The following is a 6,075-nucleotide window of genomic DNA, read 5'->3' as shown; positions in this document are numbered from 1 at the left end:
TACCTACAAAGAATGAAGATGCAAAGTTTGTGATCAAGTTTTTATTAATCATTATTTACCTTGTCTCGAATCTCCAGCAAGAATCAGATCAGATAATGGCACACACTTTAAAAACAGAGATTTACGAGAAGTAGAAAAGGCCACAGTATATCACCCCCAATCACAAGGTAAAGTAGAAAGAATGAACAGAAATTTGAAGAAGAAATTGGCAAAAGCGTGTGCGCAAACTCAGTTGTCGTGGATAGACACTCTACTTATTGCATTGATGGGCATCAGAAACATTGCGAATAGAATGACAGGGTTCACACCATTTGAACTAACCAGGGGGCATCAATTTCCGGGTCCAAGTGCAGGAGGAATGCAGTCTGATGTGCAGAATATGTGAACAACTAACAGCTCTTATCTCAGTGTTCTCTACAGGCACAAGGTGTGACTTCTGAAGACAGCACACCATCTGTATCTGAAAGTCTTCAAAGAAATGGCAGAGCCTCCCACTCGCTCCCTGAGAGAGACGAAAGAAGCTCTGGTTGAAGCAGGAGAAACAGACACTAATAAGGAATGCACAGGGAAAAGGGGAAGATCACGGAAAACAGGCACAGGCTCATCCCAAAAGACAGTACACCAACCTGAAGGGTAAGAAACCACAAGACACCTGTTTAAAAACCTATGGAGGAAATGAATGAGGATTTAAAAGAAAAATATCTCCAAGAATTAACCAAAGCCCAGTTTAAGGAGCTGTTACTCATAAAAGAAATAACTATCAAATCACAAATGGACCACCTACACGAAATGAGGGGTCCAATATACATGTAAGCCCACTTCAGAGTGAATCAGGCTCTGATGAAACTAAAAGAATAAGTTTAAAAGGTACAATTCAGACCAAGGAATTGTGTAACCCCCCCCCCCCGCCCCCGAACACACACTTATTCTCTCAGGAACAGGAGAGAGCTGTTCCAAGGATATATGGCATACATGCAGATACCACTGATGGAGGGAGGCAACGGGGGCAAAGGTTATCAACCTTTCACATCCACAGATATGAATTGCCTGCTTGACTAAATGCCGCCTCACACTGAAGGAGGGGGGCCGTGAATGAATACATTTTGTCTGTTAACAACGGGGCACATATTAGCCACAGGAGATTGGAGAGCACTGCTAGGCAGACAAGTTGGTGAAGATGAGGTGTATTGAGTTGAAAATATATCTAAAATTGTCCACTATAAGCAAGAAGAGCCATTCGTTCAACATGCCACACAAATATGAAATGCCATGTGTCAGAAATATCTAGTCCCACAGGGTGCAGTACACTCTCCGGTGTTCAACATAGATAAGAAAGAAGATGTCCCCTCTTTTTGATTGCAAATCTCAGTGGTCTGATGGTACAGGCTCTTATCCTGGTTCACATCCACTGCAGGAGTCCATGTTTAGAAAATCTGTTATGGACGGTATGCCCAGATCAGACAAGATGGCCATGGAAGATAATCCTGAGATACCTGGTTGTGACTATGAGAAGTGGGAGAAGTATCTGGCTCACCACTTAAGACTTGGTCTTAATGTTGCAGCAGAAAATACAGAAATCCAAGCACAGCAGGCTCAATTGTTGAAATTGCAATTAGATTCAGCACATAAGCAACTCAATGTTGAGACAAAGCAGACCAAATATGGTGCAGCAGCAAGTCACGTCTAATGATTCACTAGATTTCTATCCTATTCCTGATTGGTCAACTCAACATCAATATTCTCAAATGACAGGTATGGCAAGAGGTTACCGGGAGGGGGTTCATGGGAGGTCGGGCTAGTTTCCAGGGGGGTTACGGGGGGTCAAGGGGTAATCAATGGCCACGCCGCGCTGCTATTACTCAGGATGTTTGCTTTCTGTGTGGTCAACCTGGACATTGGGCTAGAGGCTATCACGCCACTCGTCAGGTGTGTGGTCATGTGTCAGGTCCACCACTAAATGCCAGTGCAGCTCCTGGAGGGCAGTTTCCCACCATGCACCCTCCACATCAGTATTGACGGGGGTCCAAGAACACCTGATCACGCAGGCTTGGCAGATCCTTACGTGACTATGACAGTTGATGATGAAGACATGCCTTTCCTATCACCAGTTTGTGAACTCAGAGAACTGTCCCGATTATTTAATGGGCAAGGACTTGTTGGTGAAAAGTGGTGATTCTGTGCTCTGTACCCCGGATGGACTGATGGTGACATTTCCAAACGGTCTCAAAACGAACTGTTCTATTCCATCCCCGTCCATCACCTCACACATGATGATGGACAACACTCCTCCAGCAACTACCTGGACTGACATTTATTGGGGTTTGATCACTGCTGAGGACCCCACACACAATGGCATGATCCCTTTGTTTACTCAGTGGCGTCCCTGGTTACAGGCTCTGCATCCCCACTCTCCTCCCGCTGACCCCTACCGTGTCACATTGTTTTACGACAGAGATAGCAAATATGTTTACCAGCACGCCTTCTATAGTGAAGTGGAAGGCACGAGTTGGCATATTCAAGCTGACTCCATTCTGGTTGTGCCTCAGGGTGTGGCTTCTGCTGTACAACTGACACCTGATCAAAATATATGGTACGAAATGAGTGCTGAGTTAGTTCCTCATGTCACTCTTCTTGTGCATGCGGATCATCAAGCTAAAGATTTGGGCCCCATGTGTAAAAGTCTCATGTCAGATTTCTGATTGGTCTCCTACACAAATTCCCGGTCTGCTTTACTCCCCATCTGATAGGTCGTATGAACTAGTCCATGCCGCACATGATGTTGCTCTGCTTGAACATAAACAAATTGAGAGATTTCATGGCCAAAAGAAAATTGATCATGAGTCTGCCGAGCGCATGTTGTCTTCACTGCCGTCTGGCCTGTGGTGACAGGGCTCTACAGATGTTGGTTTCTGTTCATCAGTCTCACCCATCACATTTCAACACAGTGCACTTCAACCTATTTGGCAGACTCAATATCAGCATAAACCTGAGGCTGCACTGGGCATACAGGACACAGTTAAAGGTCTTTTGAAAGTAGGAGTTTTACAGAGGTCTCATTCCAGCTGGAATATTCCCATTTTGCCTGTCGAAAAGACAGACACAGGGAGGGACTGGATGGCACATGACCTTAGGACCGTAAATGCTGACACCACTACTCTCACGGTTCTTGTTCCTAATCCATACACAGCCATGTCCTCCCTTACTCCATGTCATCAGTGGTTCTCATGCATTGACTTTGCTAATGCTTTCTTTTGTCTCTCACTAGCAGAGGAACTGAGGGATGTCTTCTCCTTCACTTATCAGGGTCAGAAGCTCAGATACACACAGCTCCCACAAGGCTTTATTTTATCTCCAGGCATTTTCAATCAGGTTTTGAAGCAAAAGCTGCAAAGCTTATCTTTGCTGCCTGGTGTTTTGTTAATTCAGTATGTCGATGATTTATTGCAAGCAGCCCTCTCCCCACAATCCTGTTTGCAGGCTACACAGTCTCCGCTCCAACTTCTTTATGATTTCGGTTTTAAGGTCCCCTGTAAAAAGTTGCAGTGCTCTCGCAGGTCTGTTACTTTTCTAGGTAGGATAGTGTCCGCCTCTGGTACTTCTGTCTCTGGCTCTCATCGTTCCTCTATTCTGCACCACCCTAAACCTCTCACAGTGAAAGATATGTTATAATTTCTTGGTTTAGCAGGTTTCAGCAGACATTTTGTGCCTCAATTTTGTGAACTTACCTCCCCCCTGCGTGCACTGGTAAATGATTAAGGCATGCATAATTTGAATGTGTCACAAAATTTTACAACTGAAGCAGAAGCATCGTTCATACACCTCAGACAAACACTTGCCCATGCCGCAGATCTGGCTGTCCCAGATTACAAAGAACTGTTTTATTTGGATGTTTCTGTGAAAGCACAGATAGCAGATGGAGTGCTTTCCCAGAAGAAAAGGGAGAGTTAGATAGGTGCTGACATATATTAGTATTACACTCGACCCCACAGAAGCAAGACACCCACCGTGCACGTGACATGCAGCAGGAATAGCAAAACCGCTTCAAAAGACCACTCACATTATAATTGGACATACAATGACAGTTTTAACAAGGCACAGCATAGTGGCTTATGTGAACTCAGCATCATTCACCATGACATCTCTCGGCAACAGAGTAGAAAAATCCAGCTCAGGAGCAGCTCACATCACATACACACAGGAAGGCATCAATATGGCAGACAACATGACAGGGGGAAAACCACACCGCTGTGAGGAAAGGTTAGAAAAAGACAACAGAATAAGAGCAGATTTATTATGCAAACCATTGTCAGACGCTCAGGCAGAACTGCAAACAGATGGTTGTTGTTTCAGGCACCCAGACAAAGGTCAACAGGCAGCCGATGCAGTGATCAGACAGGCTGCAGATGGCAGTACATAAGTAGTGAAGACCAAGAAACTAGAGGGTAAAGTATTAGCTCAACTAGCAGAACTTAGAGCAGTGATCACAGCATTAGAACTAGGAGCAGGTTTTCATTGCATGCTGCAGATGCAAATGACACCTAAACCAGAGGATTGCACCACCACTCCATCTCTTTTGTCCCCTGTAGCTAAAACACCACAATTTCTTTAGTATTTCCACTTAAGGAAGGCAATTACACCTGTTTGCAGAGATTGAAACCCTTTAATGTAACCACGCCTAATATGATGGGGAATGTCACACACACATGGTGTAGTGAAGTCGTAGATGTCTTCACCTGGACCAATATGTCAAATTTAGTCTGGGCCAGGGCTGACCTCTTCTGGTATTGTGGCAAGTCAACTCCGTGTAATATTTTACCGCCTGACTGGACAGGTACATGCACATTGACTCGTTTAGCCGTTCCTGTGAACGTGTTAGAATGCCAATTACATAAATAGATGAACACACACAAAAAGAGAGAGGCTGAAAAATTTGACTGGATGTCATCCTCTCCAACTTACATAGATGCCATAGGAGTTCCCAGAGTTGTCTCGAATGAACACAAACTGGCTAATCAAATTGCTGCAGGTTTCGAATCTTCACTCTGTTGATGGTGTACCGTTAATAAAAATGTGGACAGAATCAATTATGTTTTTTACAATGTGCAAAGTCTTGGAAACACCACAGGAGGTGCTATTGCTGGCCTTTCGGAACAACTAGCAGCTGACTCTTTGATGACAGTTCAAAACAGGATGGCCTTGGACATGCTCTTAGCTGAAAATGGGGGTGTTTGTCACATGTTTGGAGATCAGTGTTGCACAGTGACACCTAATAACACAGCACCTGATGGCTCAGTAACCAGAACCTTGCAGGCTATTAGAGCTTTGAATGATGAAATTGCCGCACATACTGGAATTTGTGATCCATTCACTGATGTTTTTGATACATGGTTTGGAAAATGGCCAAACCTGGTGATTTCCGTTATCTCCTCTCTCATTGCTTTTACATGAATGCTACTATTGTGTAGTTGTTGTTGTTTACCTTGTATTTGTTCTCTGTGTGTGCGTCTCATCACTGCCACCATTGAGATAAAGGAGCCTCAGAATCAGCCTCCTCCATACCAGATGCCCCTTGCAAAAGAGGCGGAGGATGAAACAGTAAAGGTGACACAAGGCTTTGTGCAATGTAACAGGTTTGATTGATCTCAGAAATGTCTGAGATCAAAAGGGGGATTGTTGGAATATCTGATTTTATGCTTCTTACATGCTTTCATACTCTTTGATGATTATATTGTCTAAATTTAATGAACTGCTTATGATGAAGGAAAAAGTGACGTTTACATGAATAAAGAAAGTAACAACTGCACAATGTAATGAGGATAGAATGGACAGACATGAGTGAAAAACATCTTTTATAAAATATCCATATATGGTATATGATGCAACTGTGACCTTCTAGTGATTGGTTTGGGTTAGGGTCTGTCTCTCCCAGTTCCTCTCCTCTCTCTCCCTGTCCTCATCCTGCAGGTGGTGACTCATCTCCATCCCATGTTCCTGCAACACCTGCTGGTCCCATATAGCATGAATTCTGTATTACAGCTCAACTCCATGAACTTCATGCAACAACATGTTCCTGCC

The sequence above is a fragment of the Echeneis naucrates genome, chromosome 19 (genome assembly GCF_900963305.1).
Source record: "Echeneis naucrates chromosome 19, fEcheNa1.1, whole genome shotgun sequence".
Taxonomy (NCBI): Eukaryota; Metazoa; Chordata; class Actinopteri; order Carangiformes; family Echeneidae; genus Echeneis; species Echeneis naucrates.
This window is presented reverse-complemented; position numbering follows the sequence as displayed.